Raw genomic sequence first — 20,382 nt, forward strand, 5'->3', positions numbered from 1 at the left:
TGAACACTTCATCCTGTTGATGATTCCTAAATGTTTATTTGTTCATCTTCTGGAAGTGAACTTAGGACAAAGAACAAAGAAAATTACAGCACAGGAACAGGCCCTTCGGCCCTCCAAGCCTGTGCTGATCCAGATCCTCTATCTAAACCTGTTGCCTATTTTCCAAGGATCTGTATCCCTCTGCTCCCTGCCCATTCATGTATCTGTCTAGATACATCTTAAATGACACTATCGTGCCCGCCTCTACCACCTCCGCTGGCAACGCGTTCTAGGCACCCACCACCCTCTGCGTAAAGAACTTTCCATGCATATCTCCCTTAAACTTTTCCCCTCTCACCTTGAAATCATGACCCCTAGTAATTGAGTCCCCCACTCTGGGAAAAAGCTTGTTGCTATCCACCCTGTCTATACCTCTCATGATTTTGTAGACCTCAATCAGGTCCCCCCTCAACCTCCATCTTTCTAATGTAAATAATCCTAATCTTCTCAACCTCTCTTCATAGCTAGCGCCCTCCATACCAGGCAACATCCTGGTGAACCTCCTCTGCACCCTCTCCAAAGCATCCACATCCTTTTGATAATGCGGCGACCAGAACTGTACGCAGTATTCCAAATGTGGTCAAACCAAAGTCCTATACAACTGTAACATGACCTGCCAACTCTTGTATTCAATGCCCTGTCTGACGAATGAAAGCGTGCCGTATGCCTTCTTGATCACTCTATCGACCTGCGTTGCCACCTTCAGGGTACAATGGACCTGAACACCCAGATCTCTCTGTGCATCAATTTTCCCCAGGACTTTTCCATTCACCGTATACTTCGCTCTTGAATTGGATCTTCCAAAATGCATCACCTCGCATTTGCCTGGATTGAACTCCATCTGCCATTTCTCCGCCCAACTCTCCAATCTATCTATATTCTGCTGCATTCTCCGACAGTCCCCTTCACCATCTGCTACTCCACCAATCTTAGTGTCATCTGCAACCTTGCTAATCAGACCATCTATACCTTCCTCCAGATCATTTATGTAGATCACAAACAACAGTGGTCCCAACACGGATCCCTGTGGAACACCACTGGTCACAGTTCTCCATTTTGAGAAACTCCCTTCCACTACAACTCTCTGTCTCCTGTTGCCCAGCCAGTTCTCTATCCATCTAGCTAGTACACCCTGGACCCCATGCAACTTCACTTTCTCCATCGGCCTACCATGGGGAACCTTATCAAACGCCTTACTGAAGTCCATGTATATGACATCTACAGCCCTTCCCTCATCTATCAACTTTGTCACTTCCTCAGAGAATTCTATCAAGTTGGTAAGACATGACCTTCCTTGCACAAAACCATGCTGCCTATCACTCATAAGCCCATTTTCTTCCAAATGTAAATAGATCCTATCCCTCAGTATCTTCTCCAGCAGCTTCCCCACCACTGACGTCAGGCTCACCGGTCTATAATTACCTGGATTATCCTTGCTACCCTTCTTAAACAAGGGGACAACATTAGCAATTCTCCAGTCCTCCAGGACCTCACCCGAACTCAAGGATGCTGCAAAGATATCTGTTAAGGCCCCAGCTATTTCCTTTCTCGCTTCCCTCAGTAACCTGGGATAGATCCCATCCGGACCTGGGGACTTGTCCACCCTAATGCCTTTTAGAATACCCAACACTTTCCCCCTCCTTATGCCGACGTGACCTAGAATAATCAAACATCCATCCCTAACCTCAACATCTGTCATGTCCCTCTCCTCGGTGAATACCGACACAAAGTACTCATTAAGAATCTCACTCATTTTCTCTGACTCCTCGCATAACTTCCCTCCTTTGTCCTTGAGTGGGCCAACCCTTTCTCTAGTTACCCTCTTGCTCCATATGAACGAATAAAAGGCTTTGGGATTTTCCTTAACCCTGTTTGCTAAAGATATTTCATGACTTCTTTTAGCCCTCTTAATTCCTCGTCTCAGATTGGTCCTACTTTCCCGATATTCTTCCAAAGCTTTGTCTGTTTTCAGTCACCTAGATCTTATGTATGCTTCCTTTTTCCTCTTTGCTAGTCTCACAGTTTCACCTGTCATCCATGGTTCCCTAATCTTGCCCTTTCTATCCCTCATTTTCACAGGGACATGTCTGAACTGCACTCTAATCAACCTCTCTTTAAAAGCCTCCCACATATCAAATGTGGACTTACCCTCAAACAGCTGCTCCCAATCCACATTCCCCAGCTCCTGTCGAATTTTGCTATAGTTGGCCTTCCCCCAATTTAGCACGCTTCCTTTAGGACCACTCTCGTCTTTGTCCATCAGTATTCTAAAACTTACGGAATTGTGATGACTATTCCCAAAGGAATCCCCTAGTGAAACTTCAACCACCTGGCCAGGCTCATTCCCCAACACCAGGTCCAGTATGGCCCCTTCCCGAATTGGACTAATTACATAATGCTCCATAAAACCCTCCTGGATGCTCCTTAAAAATTCTGCTCCTTCTAAACCCCTAACACTAAGTAAATCCCAGTCAATGTTGGGAAAATTAAAATCTCCCATCACCACCACCCTGTTGCTCCTACATCTTTCCATAATCTGCCTATATATTTGTACCTCTATCTCACGCTCGCTGTTGGGAGGCCTGTAGTACAGCCCCAACATTGTTACCGCACCCTTCCTATTTCTGAGCTCTGCCCATATTGCCTCACTGCTCGAGTCCTCCATAGTGCCCTCCTTCAGCACAGCTGTGATATCCTCTTTGACCAGTAATGCAACTCCTCCACCCCTTTTACCTCCTTCTCTATCCCACCTGAAGCATCTATATCCTGGGATATTTAGTTGCCAATCTTGCCCTTCCCTCAACCAAGTCTCAGTAATAGCAATAACATCATACTCCCAGGTACTAATCCAAGCCCTAAGTTCATCTGCCTTACCTACTACACTTCTCGCATTAAAACAAATGCATCTCCGACCACCTGTCCCTTTGCGTTCATCATCTGCTCTCTGCCTACTCTTCCCCTTAGTCACACTGACTTCATTATCTAGTTCCTTACAGGCTTTAGTTACTACCTCCTTACTGTCCATTAACCACCTCATTTGGTTCCCATCCCCCTGCCACATTAGTTTAAACCCTCCCCAACAGCATTAGCAAAAGCACCCCCTAGGACATTTGTTCCAGTCCTGCCCAGGTGTAGACCGTCCGATTTGTAATAGTCCCACCTCCCCCAGAACCAATCGCAATGTCCCAAAAATCTGAACCCCTCCCTCCTGCACCATCTCTCAAGCCACTCATTTATCCTGCCTATTCTTTCATTTCTACTCTGACTAGCACGTGGCACTGGTAGCAATCCTGAGATTACTACCTCTGAGGTCCTACTTTTTAAACTTGGCTCCTAACTCCCTAAATTCTGCTTGTAGGACCTCATCCCGTTTATTACCTATATCATTGTGCCTATATGCACCACAACAGCTGGCTGTCATACACAGAATCCCTACACGTGGAAACGGGCCATTCGGCCCAACAAGTCCACACTGCCCCTCCCAACCAGCACCCACCCAAACACATCCACGTATTCTTTCAATTTAACCCAGCATTTCACATGTCCAATCCACATAGTCTACACATCCCTGGACACTATGGGATAATTTAGCAAAGCCAATCCACCTAACCTGCACATCTTTGGACTGTGGGAGGAAATCCAGAGCACCTGGTGGAAACCCACGCAGATACAAGGAGAATGTGCAAACTCCACACAGACAATCATCCACAGGTGGAATCAAACCCAAGTCCCTGGCACTGTGAGGCAGCAGTGCTAACCACTGAGCCACTGTTGTTTAGAGTTTGTTTCAATAGATAAGACAGTCACACCTGATGGATCATTTCGCTCAGTATTCTAAGAATATGAGACAATGCATTCTTTGTAAAAGAATATAAAGTTTTTTTGAAATTGTAAAAGGTGTTTTTGGCTTACTTAAATTTAAATCTTTGTTTTTCTTAAAATTACTTTTCATGCATTTTTTCTCCTAATTTTCTTTATTTAAATTCATGGCACATTATAGGGCTTCGTGATGTGACTTGTGTCATTACAAAGTCCCAGTATCTAATTATTTTGGAGTGATAGGAGGAACGAAGAGGAGGAGGGGATGGTCCAAAGACCAGATGACTACCACCTTTATTCTAAAACAAGTCTACCGCTATTACACCTTGTACAGGGTCCACTTTGGCCTTGTAATACTTTCTGACACCAAAGGGGAAAAAAATACCAAGGTACTCTGATAAACAAAAACATTCCCCTGCAGCCTACAAGGTGAGAGTAGGCTTTGACTTAGCAGCGGAAATGTCAGTAATTGTACTTACTGCCTCTGATTTTTGTATGAATTTTGGAATGCAATTCTTACAGCACAGCATTTAGCTCGAAAAAGAAGTCACAATTATGTGGATATGTATCAGTATTTAAAAAACATTAACTGCAGCAAAGTACCAAAATGAACAATGTAACTGTGATAAAGTCACTTTGTACAACCAAATGTCAAATCTGGCTTATTAACATTGCAGAGTTCCTCATTACCTCTGCCTTCACCCATGGTGATGCACCTATATCTCAGCATCCAAAAGATACTACAGCAAGAGGACTTCTTTTGCATTCTCCAATCTGAGTTTGAGTGAAAACATAGAAGTGTACTGAGTCTGTGGGTGGTTTGAATGTGAGCTTGTGTCCATTGTGGGCCATAGCTTAACACCGCTGCAACCTTGTTTCAGCTCAGACCCATCACGGCCAGTGTAAAGAGAACACAACCTCCTGCCTGTCATTCTAGACTAGATTCTAGAAAATAAGCAGCGCTGGTGATTCACACATCACATTGTTGAAATATTATTGAATGAAGAATAAGCAGAGCAGTTACATGTATAACCTGCAACATAAGACCAAAGTCTATAAAGTAAAAATAGCACTGGTTCTGATTTCACTTCTTTAGAAAATTGCATCTAAAACACATATCTGCTGTGTACTGCGGTTAATACTAATTGTTCACTACACTGACGGTATTTCCTATAATTCTTCCTCTTGACTCTTCAGATAGGAAGGCTTTATAAGCTCCAATGCACCAAATAATATGAATTCAAGTTTAGATCTCCAGGTAACTCAACATACAGAACCAAAAACCACAACTAATTTGCACAAACCAACTAATCCATCTAGTATGTTCCTCCATGCATTAGTTGCTGTCATAGCTTGTCTGGTTTGCAGAGTGATTGGAAATGGAAACAGAACTAAATAGATATTGAAGGGTAGATCAACAGCAGCAGTACTTTTGATTAAAAAAAAAACATCTCAAAGTATCTTTGTGAAGGCATAAAAGAAGTTAGTGAAAGGAATGTAAGGAAATGCTGGTAGAATGAAATGAAGTGATGGAGACTAATAATTGCACTGAATGACCTGTGTCTGTGCTTTAAATTCTCCATAATATTCAAAGAGAAAAACTGTTTGGATTGTCAAATGAGAAACTCAATGCTTCAAAGACCAATCATGCCACGTTGTCTCTATAGTGAGATGAAAATTTGAAACATGTTTAAAATCCTGTTTGAAGTCAGTTTTCCTTACTGCAATTTAAAAATTACTCTGAGACATCAGGAGTAGAACTCCAGCTGTTGTACAATATCGAAGACTGTATTGTTTTTTCCCTTCCTTCGTCAGTCAACAAAAAAAAAAAATAAAAGAAACAGTGTAAGCAACAGTAGCTGATTACTATCTACAGGCCTGTAATCTTAGTAGAGCCATCTAGACTGATGCCAGCTTTCCAAAGTTAAAATTGTCAGTCTTAGATCCTCCCATATGTTCCCCTGTTTAGGATGGTGGAGCAGACAAACTTGGCCTCTAATGTTCCAACCCTGAGTCCAGAACATCAATCTACTGCCTAGTATATCAAATGTTTTTTTGCCACTGGGTCAATTCTTTCCAAATGGTAACAATGGCAGCAGTGTAACTTTTACATATCTCTACCCCATATGGGTTTCCAGACACATTATTTGCTTACTCCTCTCCCTCCAGTTGGAAAAACCTCTTTAGACTCCAATGCGTCAAATGAGGCTATTTCTCATCCAGTGATGGGTCAAAGCTCTGACATGAAAACATGGTAAAATATCACCTTCAATACTTACTAGTGAATTCTGTGCTTCATTCTATGATGCAAACTGTGTGTGTACATTCCAACTATAATTATAGCTCCCTTACCATCTAAAGCTCTGTAAATAATTTGAAATCATATACATAGACTCAAAAGCAATGGGATAGGTATCTTCAAAGCTTTTAATTACGTGTTCTTTCTCCTTTGATCCCCTCTGCTGCAGTTTTTCCAGCTGTTTCACAGGATGATGGACCAGTGAAGCATTTTCTCATACTTGGAATACAAAGGTAATGGATGATTTATGAAGGAGTTACTTCTTTTATTTCACAGGATATGGGCAATGTTGACTATTCCTAGCTAAAGATGGTGGTCAGATGACCTTAACTCAGGCAGTTCATATGGTGTAGGGTCATCCACAGAGCTTTTGGGGAGGGAGTTCCTGAATTTAGACCTAGTGATTGTAAAGGGACTGTAATATGGTTTCATGTCAGAATAGGGCATCCTTTGAGGAAATCTTGCAGGAGGTGGTGTTCACAACATCTGCTACCCTTGCCCTTGTGATTGGTAAGAGTCATGGGTTGGCAAGTACAGTTAGAGGAGCCTGGTTGAGTTGCTCCAGTGCATTTTGTAGCTGGTACACTGCTGGCACTGTTTGTCATGAAGGAACTTAGTGTTGAAGGTGGTGGATTGTCTGTCAATTAAACAGACTCTCTTTTTACAAATACAAAGTTGCTGGAAAAGCTCAGCAGGTCTGGCAGCATCTGTGAAAGAAAAAAAACAGAGTTAACGTTTTGGGTCGGGTGACCCTTCCTCAGAACTTCCTCAGTTCTGAGGAAGGGTCACTGGACCCGAAATGTTAACTCTGTTTTTTCCTTTCACAGATGCTGCCAGATGCCAGACCTGCTGGGCTTTTCCAGCAACTTTGTTTTTGTTCCTGATTTACAGCATCCACAGTTCTTTCATTTTTTATTTAGACTCTCTTTTTATCCTGGATGGTATCAAGCTTCTAGAGTACTGGCACCGTACTCATATAGGCAAGTGGAAAGCATTCCATCACACTGCTGATTTGTGTCTTGTAGGTGGTGGACACGCTTTGGAAGGTGAGTTACTCACCACAGTGTTCCTCCAGCTCTTGTAGCCACAGTATTTATACAGCTAGTCCAGATCAGTTTCTGGTCAATGTTAACTCAGGATGTTGATAGTCAGTGATACTGATGCCATTGAATGATACGGTTTTCCTTTTGCAGCCATCCACCTTTGTGCTAGTGACCAGCTCTGCTATCAGACATGATGGTTCTTCAAAGTGTTTGATTATGTCACATTGACTTACATAACCTGCTTCAGGGCTGTAATTGCTATCAGCCTAAACTGTGTGCATCACAGAATTGATTCAGTGAAGGAGGCCTTTGGGAGCTCATCATGTCTGCACCAGCTCTCCAAACGAACAATGAACCTAGTCTCATTCTCCCATCATCTCCTCATAACCCTGTCCATTCCAATGCGCCTTGAATGTTTCAATGGAACCTGCCTCTAAGAGTCTCAGGCTGGGCATTCCAGACCATAACCACGTGTCATGCGAAAATGTCCCTGTTGTTCCTTTAATGAATTACTTGCCATTTGTGGCTGTTGCTCTTGATTCTTTGCACAAGCAGGAATAATTTCTGCCTTTCCACTCTCTCCAGACGACTTACGATTTCGAGTATCTCGATCAAATCTCCTCTAAGCTTTCTTTTCGTGCAAGTCAAACGGTCTTAACTTCTCCAATCTATCTTCTTAACTGAAATTCCTTATCCCTAGATCAACCCTCAATCTTTTCTGCACTCACCCCAATGCTTTCACCTCCTTCCTAAAATGCAGCGCCCATAATTATATGGTGATCTTCCACAACAGTCGTCTTTCATCCTACCTTAATTAATATTTTCAGCAGATACTTTGATTCCTCTAAAAGCTCTCTTAAATACAATCAATGTTCATTGACTAAATTACTACATGAGATAGAATAAAATTAGAGAAGATAGTGAAATATGTTCAATCTTATCCTCCTCTCCTTCTAATTCTAGGAACATCTCCTGAATTCCTTATTGGACTTATTAGTGACCATTCCGTGTTTATAGACCTTAATTTTGAATGTCCCTGGTTACCTTCTGTTCTTGATACTGGGCACTACTCATAAGATGTTCCTCACTGTGATAATCAAGGCACGATGTACTTTTCTCATTGAGAGAGGAGGTAACTTTTCCATAAACTTGTGAAACTTACAGAAACAAAATAGTGTTGACTGAAGGATAAAGTTTAGTTTGCACACTGTATATTAACTCCTTTGCTCTTTAAAATAGTCCTATGGCTTCTTTTACATCCACATGAGGGGTCAGGAGGGACCTTGTTTCAATATCTCATCTGGTTGCGCTCAGTACGGAGATGCGATTTGAAGCACGGACACATAACTGTGTGGCTTATAATTTAATGTTGGAAACACCCGGAACGTCAGCCTTTCTGCTCCTATGATGCTGCTTGGCCTGCTGTGTTCATCCAGCTCTGCACCTTGTTGACTCCGAGTGAATGTGTGTTTTATACTTAACCTGTTACTAGTACAGTTACTTTATATTCTTCTGCGATTCAGACCAACTTTGACATGGGCAAGTGTGCACATGAGGTTTTGTCTATGAGCAACTCACCACTGACTCACATTTTCTCGTGTAGGATGCTTACTCTCAGGCCGAGTACAGTGGATGAACATTTCCATCATCTGTAGGAGGATCATTACAAATTCGGTTATGCAAGCAGTTGCCTGTTGGACGAGGCCTTTCTTAAAAAGCACATTGAATTTTAGTCTAGTACAGTAAAGTGCCATGGCTATGCGCTTAAACAATACACACAGTGCAGCAAAAAATGCCTAAGTTGGTGTATTTTGTACTGTTATCTCCCAGTTTAAATAAAAGTACTCATCAACAAGACTTTCACCCAATTGAACAGGAACTTAAGCTTTTTTTTGGCGTTTGGCTTGAAGTGGATTTGAGAGTTTCAAATCTAAGAGGGTAAAGATTCTGATCAGCCTCTCTTTGGTGCATTGCAATTCCAACTCGTGTTTTTTTTTGTTCAGTTGTGTTAGAAACAGAATGTTACTGTTTCCCAGTTTGTATCAAAGAACAGTGTCAGAATTTTCATCCCTCAAATTCAAGCTTCAACGTGTCTTGTTTTAAATGACTAAAGGTCACAGATTTTCAATTGCCCATCCCCCCACCCAAATCAAAGCTACATTTGAAGGGGTATTGTACTATTAGGAATTCACAGTAAATCAAACACTTCAGCAGGTGATGGTGGCTCATCGTAAACTCAGATGATCTAGGCTTTGTAGTTTTCTCAAAAAGTAGTGTGCCTACTCTCGTCTGACAACAGATGTAATGACAGATAACAGGCCACTTATGGATGAACTTAACATGGTGGGATGAAAAGTTACAACCAAATGATGACTGCGGATGTACACATAATGACTGCCTGGCAGAGTGCTATTTGGATGTCACATCTGCACAGAGTTGTAGAAAAATTTAAAAAGATTGAAAAGGAAGAGCTATCAAGAAGCTGGCGACTCGTTCCAACTCTCAGCGGAAACAGTGTGTTTTACCTTTCCAAGGATATACTGGAAAACAGGGTTAAAAACCAACTCCAACCCTGGTTCGAGTTGTTACTGGCCTGATATGCTAGTTTGTGAACTGGTGTGCTGGGAAGGGCACATTTGAGGATAGCTATTAGACACTCCTACAGAGCAGGTAAAAAAGGAAAAAAAAAAAAAGAGACTCTCACTCTGAATGTTGTGAATCATTACTAAAAGGAACCAGGGGAGAAAAATTCAATCAATCAATCTGCATACCCAAAATCTCAATCGACTGCTCAGCTATCAATGTTGGTGCTCCAGATATTAGCCAATGTAACAGTTGTAAAGTTCCACTATCTACTTCTCACAAATGAATCAGACGGATTAATATATTTTTTCAAATTTATATCTTTGGTTGGGCTCACTTCTTATTCCTAATCTATGTTCAATTCTGTTACATTATTATTCATCTCTTGTTTAGTAACTAATAAGATCACTCTTTTGTTAACTCAAAGCCTGGCTAAATTGACTGTTTAAAACACATATTCATTTGGTCTGGGAGAAATGCATCCACAAAAGAAGAGATGCTTTGTAAATTAACCTTGTTGCAACCAATCAAGGGAGCAAGTGAATAAAGGGGAATCAATTCATCTCTTCTCACTCATGATTTGGTAAACCCCGTTTGGTACAGTACCAAATTGGGACCCTTGTTTGAGGAATGGTCACAGGGCAAGAAAAATAAAGAAAAGTCTGTATTGATATAAATCCTTTAAATAGATCTCAAATGCTTCACATATAATGAATTCCTTCGTAACAATTATCCTTGCACTTTGTAGGTAAAAGTGGAAAGATATTGTGTATGGCAATCTATAGAAACTGCATTTGGAATACTGATCTGTTAATGTGAATACTTATGTAGCGAACGTTGAGTGACGATTTTTTTTAAAAATGAATAACTTCCTGTTTTCAAATCGTGCCTTAGAATAATTAAAGTCCATTTCAACCAAAGTAGAGGCGATCAGACTGAAAATTGCAACAGGAACCAATTTTTGAAAACAGCTGCTCATTTAATAATTTTACAAAATCTATTGCTAATTAGATGTTGGTTACCTACGCAACGTCTTACATCGAAGCGAAGTTTAGCACCTTTACCAGAAAGTGAATTTGCAGTGATCATTTTTATATTTACTAAATTATTATTGAGAGCGCTGGGGCAAATTTGAAAAAGGATGGATCCATCATTAATATTGTAACATTAGGAAGGTAATATTGTGGTTGAGATTGCTTTATGTAAGAATTCTTTTTATTGCAGAAAAGATTTTATATAAAACCTATCATGCAACTCCATCTTTAGCAGACCCAACAAGGGTCCCGTATTATTTGCTGTATCCTATTTCCATTATTAGTCTGATGATGATCTAATCCTTTTGTAATTGTGGTCATGGCATGGATTAATTCATGTCAATGAGGTGGAGATAATTACACTATAGATTTTTTTTCCTGTATTAAGCACCTACAGGATTGGTTATTGCAAGGATTGACAATTGAAAGATAATGAAAAATATTAGATGCATTGCAAACAAAGGAAGTTATTTATTCTAGACGTAATTAGTTCCATAATGTCTAGAATACACTTAGCTCTCGACACACCAGAGTCAACAGTACCTCCTGAAGAACTCTCTCACAGCAGCCATATGTCTTTGTTTCTTGCTGGAATTAATTGAAAGTAAATGTGCTATTGTTTCCACATGATGAATGCCTGCTTTGTCTCATTTCATGGACTTGCTCTTTTTAAATTCAGAAATTTAACATCTTTTGATTCCTTAAGACAACAGATTTCGTCTTTAATTCAAACATGCATGTAAATGCAATTGTTTTAGAGATTTGTAATACATTAGATTAAAACATTAATTCAATGCAGTAATGGTGAGCAGTATGCTGCCGAGTAATATTTCAGTGTGATTGAAATTTACCTTTGCTCTTTCATGTTGCTCCTGGTAGTACAATTGCTGGTGAGGAGCGTACACTACATGATGACACTACTTAAGGTTCTAGTTTCAGGCCATGATGCAGAAAGGAGAATGAAGAGGAAATAAAGTAAAATGATGTAAGAGCCACAAATAACTTCCTTTTTGCCTATTTCGTTTACTCCCCTTCATTTGGGAAGATGCAAGGTATGGACTTTTACTGCTGTCTGCTTTTCTGATATCTGATCAAAATGCCCCACACTGCATGCAAGAGCCGACAGTGCTTGTGGCCAATTCAGCCACAAAGGAAATTACCACTGAACCCAATCCCATCCTGGACCAAAACCTTAACAGTGTGTGCACCAACAACATGGTTCAATGTACAACAATCCAGATTGCACAACCCTAATTAATTATTCCATCTTAGTCTCCTGAAAACAAGCCAAATGTAATTATTACCCCCACCATTCTGGCTAATGGTGATTTTTCATCTATCCCCATCCCTCCATTTTGCACTGAAACTATTGATGGGAGGGGAGTCGGATGACTATACAATATTAATGCCTCACACCATGCCACTAAACCAACCTGCACTTTTGAATACAAAGTGTTTGATCAATTAGGCTTGCAAAGTTTGATGCTTGCTTTAAACCAAATAAACTAGGCAGAATGTGTGTTCAAAGAGGTAATGTCAAAATTGAACTTATGTCTGTAAGTAATTATCATTTCCTGAATCTTCAATATAAAAAGATTTTTGTGCCAGCCAAGTTTAATAATTATATTGAAAAAAAATCTAGAGCTAAGAAAAATTGAAACAGGTGCAGAAAATAAACGCTAAATCTCACCAATAGAATTTTTGCATAAACAGATTTAATAAGAGAATGAACCACCTGTTTTTCACAGGTATTAGATGTGGTAAGTCTTATGTCCTCAAATCATGAAAAAGAGATATAATATGAGGTACCCTGTAATGATGCTTCAAAGGTTTTTGAAAGAAAAAGTTCTCTCTAGCAATATACTGTACAGAAAATCAAAATACCAGATGTTGCAAGATGTAGCAGATGTTCCTGTTTTGAAAATTCAAGAAGTTTTGACAGAATGGCAATTGATGGCCCAACTCGGGCATAAATGGATTGTTTTTAAAAGGTTAGTGTATACAGTGCTGAAGTATGAAATTTGTTTACTAATGGCATCCTAATTTCTGCAAGTGTTAGTTTCTCACTTTTTCTGTACTATTGCTGTACTCTAAGTTTGGTGACAGAGTGAGTGTCATGACCTAAATTGTATTTCTGGTGGCTATTGTTATCAGCAGGAATAACTGGAGCATTTGAGAATTCAGTGGCTGGTTGTCCCTGCCTGTCTTCAGGGTTATGAGCCACATCCCAAATGACAGAATCCAGTTTTCTGTCAGTAGTGGCAGAAGGGCTAGAACCTTAGGACAACAGCTGCTTCCAGGCAGACATCAAGACTTCACGGTTGCATGAAAACGGAATAGGATAGCTGTTGTGAATCTCTTAGTCATATTGCACATTGAAATAGAAAATAGAAACTCCCTTCAGCAATAGGGAAGTCCATGAGGCCTGAAGGAAAGAGCAAAGGCCTATCCTTGGGTAGATCACTGTTACATCATCAGGGGATTTCAGTTTCCCCTTAATTGTCTAGTCTCTCCTCCTTTATTCTCCCACCCCCAGATCCATCTATCTCCCTCTCATTCTCACTTGTCTCTCTTTTTCCCCCCTCGCTTTATCACTCTAGCCCACACCACCTCCTCTCTAGGTTCTGATGTCTACTCCCATATGGTCTTTCTGAGTCACTGTTTCTCTCCTTCGTGTTGCTCCAAGTAGTCTGTCAAAGACGTGTGTTACTCTCTGATTCACGCTGCACACTGTAGATGAGCAAAGCAAATCATTCCACAAATGATTCAATTGAGATTGGTGAAGCTAAGTGTTCAACTGAGAGCTGAATGAAGAACACAATCCAGTTTTACATCCCTAAAGTGCTATTTGTTTCTTTTTCAAAGTCTTGCTTGGAAACCCTTTCCCTGCCAGCATCTAGCAATGAAGTGAGGATAGAAATAAAAACTAAACTGATTTACAAAGATTTACAGTGGGATTCAAGCAGTATTATTAGGTCTTTATTCAATTTACTCTGAAAAGCAAATATCAAAGAATAACAACTTACATTTAAAAAAATACCCTTTTGTGCTAGTTTCACAGCTGAATTTATGCTTGTTTTAGCCTGTTCCACTGGCCAGTCTCACGTTTATTTTTGTCCTTTGATTTCTGAAAGGAGACGGTAAGATAAATTTAGTACAAAAAAAAATCAATGTTTCAGTGATCTTTCAGCATGTTGCACATATCAGTATTACCATTCTCAGTAATTGGTGAAAACCGTCAACTCCCAAGACAACACTTGTATTACTTCAAGAAGCAAGACCATTATATTAATTGTGTATTGGCTACTTGCTTATAGACTTTATTATTATGTAGATGTTAACAGTGTAGTAACTCTGGGATGTAGTAAATCAAACTGAAGATTATTGTTCTGGGATACTCTTTTCCAAACAGTAATCTTTATAAATTGGTAGATAATCAAGTGATAGACAATTTTTGCTTATTGGAGAAATCATCTCAACGTTCAATTTCCTTACTAAGTTGTGGAATTCTAGATGCTTAAATTTATCTATTTTAAAATAAATAGCATCTTATCGTTTTTATTGATTGGATGTTTAAACCTGTCAGAATTCCCTGAAAATATCATTTGTTACAATAAAACTCCCACCCAGTAACAGTAAAATATTTCAGGTGTTTTTAAATTGGCCACTGACATTTTCTTCATCATTCCTCAAAGCACTAAGTTCAATTTCAAACCATTGGCCAATGAGCTTCATCCAAACTAAAAAGTAGCAGACAGCCAAAGAAAATCTGTCATGTTGTTCAATAACATGCATCATTTCTTTCAAAGGATTAAGAAAACAACTGCATGATGAGGCTTCAAACTAATTGACCTGTCTTAACAGAAAAAAAAATCCTTAACCTGTGGAGCAGTGGGTCTTGAACCCAGGTCTCTCAGTCGAGAGATTGGGATACTACCACTGCACCACAACAGGGCCCAAACATTTTTTAATCTACCTGCTCAGAGATGTCACTGCATATCTCAGAAGCAGGTGGGACTTGAACCCAGATCTCCTGGTTCAAAGACGAGAACACTACCACTGCACCACAAGAGCACTTCTGACCTGTTGTACATTTCTTTATTTAACCTATTTTTCTAATCAACTTGCTCAGAGATGTTATTACACAGCTTTAGAGCAGGTGGGACTTGAACCCAGGCCTCCCTGACCAGAGGCAGGGACACTATCACTGTGCCACGAGAGCCCTTGAGCCCTTTTGACCTGTCTTACAAGTATAAAACAGTGAGTAGCATCTGTGGGGATAGTTACTAGGATACTCAAGATGGTTCCACTGGTCAAGCTTGAGTTCAGAAGGTGTGCTCCTTCCATTTTTGAACATTGTAAGAAAACAAATACCAGCTCCGAATAACAAAAGCAAGTAATAGTATGATAAGTTTAAATTCATGAGAGTTTGGTTGCAAATTGATTCAAACCCGAGTAGCAAATACTATTCATTCAGACAATTCCACATGCTAATCTATCTTGACCTATAAAAGCAAAAATTGACCGTATGCTAGAATTGTTGCCTGTGACACTGCAAATTTTTTGCTTGACAAAAGGTAGCATTGGAGAAATCCTGTCCTCCAATGCTTTACTTTAGGGATAGAAATGTATTATGTTATGTAGGCAAATTTGCTGTAATTAAGTTTCAAGTCTTTGTGAGGTGCAATAAATCAAATTAAACCCAACTACAAGACTACTGTCCTGATTACCTCAGGTATGTTAGCGAACCACAACTTAAATACTCAATCACAAATTATTGTAATGTTGTAACATGCTTAAAAATAAAACAACTTAATTTCATTTCATAAAAGAAACAGCAACTTGCACTGTACAATATACAGTGAAAGTAGTTTCCTTTTTAAATGTTTTCTTTAAAAAAAGTGAAAAACATGGAGATGACTAAATACTAGGAACAAAAATTCCGTACAATATTCAGTAAATGTTGAACCTTGGTGCGCTGTTGGAACCAGGACTAAATGCTTCAATGAAACTGGTCAAGACAAAAGTCAAGTTAACCCAGAGCAAGATTCCTTTGAGAAACCACACCAGCCAGCTAACTTCCCATCCAGCAGAGGAAGTCACAGAGATTGTAACCTCATTTTAAATACTGTAGTCCCTTTCCTGCAGTGTGCCCTGGTCACTCAATAAGGCATGGTAAAGAGTGGCTCTTACAGAAGGGAAGGCAATGGAATTCGGGACTGAGGCGGCTGCAGTAGTATCCAGTGAAAGATCAGTGTCTTAACAGGAGAGCTGCTCTCCTGGCTGTAAATAGCAGCTTCCGCTCAGGAGAAGTTGCTAGACTCTGATTGATGCAAAAGTCCCTCTGTTTACAAAGCTTGCCGAGGCTCTGGCCTGCAGAAGAACCTTGCATGGATTTGAGCAGGCAAGGAACCTGCTTATTTGTCAGTGCCCTGCCAGGTGAGAAGGAATAACATTAACCCTTTTCCTCTGAGCTTCTTAACTGTGGATGTGGATCAAAGGTCCCAATGACTCAGCCTAACGTGTCTGAAGTTGGAGTGCCGCATGAGGTGCGAACAGGGTCTGTCTACAATGACAAATTACTAAACTATAGCCAGTGGTGAGTCATTTTATGAAAGGTTCAAATAGCAGAAGGCACAGCAGATGTATTGTCTACAGACTCTGTAGATGTGCCAGTTTCCAGGGACCTCTTAGCTCCTCTGGAACTGCGACAGCACTCAGGTGCTGGGAATGACAGCCAAGTCAAACTGCATGGCCTGGGGGGGATGTACTGGCTCCACATGGGCAGCACTCCAGAGGCACTTCAAGCAAACCCGAGACAGTGTGTCTGCGGCAAAATAAAAAACAGCAACAAGGGGCTCAGCTGCAGCCGATACCATCAAACGCTGTCTGTGTACAGCCCGGAGTCATTTACTAGGTGTGGGATTGCAGCAGACTGAAAATGGAGACTCACGGAAGTTTCAAGTGTCTGTGGGTTGCTGCTTTTGATAATTTTAGACCCCCTTAGTTGATCCATTCTTAGCTAATGACATTAAACTTTTGATGGTTTCAGTTTCCAACTGTGTCTTGTCCCACTTCCTGTACTACATTAAGACTGTTACTGGTTTCAGATAACCTAAACCCAGCTACAATGATGAGAACAGATTAAAACTATAGATTTGGTGGAACTAATCCAAATAAATCCACAGAATTTACTGGTTAATAATGCAAGTAAATTGAAAAGCAGGACAGAGGCTGAAAGCACAATATCTTTCTAATGGTACAGACATCCAGTATTTCTCAGTTTTAATTAACAAGCCTTCATGGTTATAGTACAACTTAGTTTTGAAAACAAATTAGAACAAAACAGTAAATGTGTTGTTGAAGAGAAATGATCAGTTGGTGACATGGATAGTTCCATCACTCCCTTACTTGGATTACATAAAACTGTTTCACGAAAGCACTCAAACTCCTTCAGACATAGCACACATCTGAAAAATTGTCTTTATTTAGGTTCAGCTCTCGGGACAACGGGAAAGAAATATTTAAAGCTGACAAAATGAGGGTGGCTCAGTGATTAGCACTGCTGCCTCATAGCGCCAGGGACCCACGTTCGATTCCAGCTTTGGGCGACTATCTGTGTGGAGTTTGCACATTCTCCTCATGTCTGCGTGGCTTTCCTCTGGGTGCTCTGGTTTTCCCCCCCACAGTCCAAAGATGTGCAGGCTAGGTGGATTGGCCATGCTAAATTGCCCATAGTGTTCAGGGATGTGTAGATTAGGTGGGTTATAGGGAGATGGGTCTGGGTGGGATGCTCTCAGGGTCGGTGTGGACATATTGAGCCGAAGGGCCTGTTTCCACACTGTAGGGATTCTTTTCTAAAAAAATTGCCAGTTTTTGGGGAAAAAAAAAATCAGTGTCTGAACATTCTAGACTACAGATTTAGTTGCAGTTCCGAGTTGCAGGAGACTCTACTCGAGAATTACCTTGATAGGAGCAGATCAAGTTTGTTGTGGATTTGACCATTGCTCTTATTATCCAGTCTTATTGTAATCTTGTTTCTTGAAATCTTGAATGGTTCAAATTAATTAATCCATTTTATCCTACATCTTATGTAATTCAGTTGATGGATTTTGTCTACAGAGGTATTTCCACTGTGAAGTCACCTTTCAAGATGTCAGCTTTCTTGTAAATATCAATGTGCATGGGTACTTTGAGTAATCCCATGCCATTTCAATTGATTATAATCAACGTTTGAACCAAGTGAAAATGTCAGCACTGCAAAAACAAAAATTGGACATAGTCACTGAACTAATATCTGCTGTTGTGCGTTTTACTGCACTTAACACCTGCATCACACTACTTTCCATGCAGACTGGATTGGAAAATAAGCCATGTCTCAAAAACCAAATTTCTTGTGACTGTACATGACTCCTAAGATGAACTGATTGCCTTTCCCAATGAACAATAAAGATGATGAAATGCAGTCGAGAACTCAAGTGCAGAAACGATCAATTCTGCTGCGACAGTTGGTATCACATTCACTGCAACTGAGAAGATTAGAGGCTGATGTAATCAGAGTGCTCAATACATCGAGTAGCGAAGGTGACTTCCGGGAGTTGGTGATTCAGCTTTAAAATTACTACTAGGCATTGGGAACAATAACAGGAAGGATGAAATGATTTTGTTCACATAAAAGATTTATTAGGATATAAAATGCCCCCTTTACAAGCCGTCATTGATACCATGGCAATCACAACATTTTAGATAGGAATTCGGTAAATACTCGAGGAGGAATCTAATTCATTTCTGGGGAACGAGAAGAGAAATGAAATTAGGGTAATTAGCTCCTCTATGGAACTATGCTAACACCTTGAGCTGAATGAGAACCATCTGTTCTTTAATTACAGATTTCTTTTGTAAAAATATTGGTGAAATTGCAGGATCTTACATTAGCGAACAAGCATATTTCAGGCTCCTTTGTCCAATATTTCAATTAAAATCGCTGCTAAATTAGGGAATGCATGACTCTCTGGGTTCACTTTTTAATAGACAGTTATATTTTTTGTTTATAAAGGACAGTTCCACTTGGGTGAATTTATTTTATGTTCCTCTGAAGTGTTTACCATTGAGAGACATAAAACATTGTTTCAGAAAACTTGGAAGGTGGAGTGAATCTACTTGGGCACTTTGCCGACAGGACTTGGATTCAAATTTATTCAAATTGAAGGACCAGAAGGACTTGTAAGAAACAAGTATGGAGCACACTCAGTGAGCATAAGCCCATAACACAAAAAGTGCTAATTCAGAACTAAGAGAATTGTCATTGAAATAGACTTGAAGGATGGTTGGAAATAGGACACAAAATGAGATATTTCTGCAGCAGATATATATAGGGAATTGGCGCTGAGGGATTCTCTTGGTGCAGAGTAGAGTTTTATTAGCTGGAATGGAACTGGCTCGTCATTGATAATGGGTGCCTGAACCAGGATTCCCAGCTACAAGAGAGGGGCAGGGGTTGGAATTAAATGAAACATTTGCTTCTACAACTGTTTCCTGTTCAGAAAGGCTGTAGAGCTTATTCAAAAGTGCAGGTAAGGTTACTGTACATACTGAGCAAGGCAGCAAATTTACCTGACATACTTTCATAAAAATGACTAAAGAGTGGAATATAAAAGTATTTCTATGCAAATTGCTGTAGCTCAGAGATAATTGTCCTTTGTAATGGTCATTTATACTGCTGGATGGGTAGCGTGGAGTAAATAGACAATGGAAAGCAGTGAAGAATGACTTGTATTCCATTGTGTTGCTAACCACAACTCACCGGTAAAATATGCATTTTATTTCATAGCGAACTGATTGCCTTCAACTACCCAACTTCAGACATGAATCTGACAGCTTTCTGGAACTGTTCGTTTCTTGCCTTCCCTTTTATTTGAGCCTATCACTCTGGAAAATGTCATAAAAGTGAGCCGATCCTTTCAGAGTCCTGGCTAAATGGAATATTTAATAAGAACCATATTTCAAGTTGAAGATCCAGTCCAAAGTTTGAACAGACACCAAAAAAGAATTATAAAGGTCAGAATGGACCCAATGTAGCAATATAGCCTGACAGTTGGCAAAACTCCTTACGCATGCATGTGGTTGGATTACCGCCACAAGCAGAAACCAAGCACCACACACATGAATCAAAAGCCTAACTACTGTGTTACTGGCACTTTGTAAAGGGATTGTCTCACTTTGTTGGGAGAATTGTTGTGTAGGCTCAACCCGAAACATCTAAAAGTGACCCATTCTCAAAATTACCTTCAAGCCACTGGTAGAGCATTGCTGCTACAGTTGATCCTTTTGAAAACTAAATTATTGACATGAATTGTCCCACAGATAAACATCTGCATGACTGCTGTGATATATCTTCTATTCAGTTAGATTGTCTTTTAGCTTGTTCAACCAATCATATCAATAAATAATGGTTGGACATTCCCCCTACGTGTTAGTACTTCAGTCCAACAAATCGACATCACTATCCACGCTCACGTTAGCCTCCACCGTATTTTCAGAAAATTTCTAGAATCCCTACAGTGTT

At 40.1% G+C, this 20,382-nt stretch overlaps 1 long non-coding RNA gene across 1 annotated transcript in view; it reads right to left on the bottom strand.

The window, feature by feature from the left end:
- Positions 1–13,837: 13,837 nt before the first annotated feature.
- LOC109914289 overlaps positions 13,838–20,382 on the bottom strand; it is a 43,636-nt gene continuing 37,091 nt past the window's right edge. Inside the window, exon 3 of the long non-coding RNA XR_002258424.2 lies at positions 13,838–13,944. This is a non-coding gene — a long non-coding RNA (uncharacterized LOC109914289). The remainder of the gene's footprint in view (positions 13,945–20,382) is intronic.

This window comes from Rhincodon typus, chromosome 10 (genome assembly GCF_021869965.1).
Source record: "Rhincodon typus isolate 14 chromosome 10, sRhiTyp1.1, whole genome shotgun sequence".
NCBI lineage: Eukaryota > Metazoa > Chordata > Chondrichthyes > Orectolobiformes > Rhincodontidae > Rhincodon > Rhincodon typus.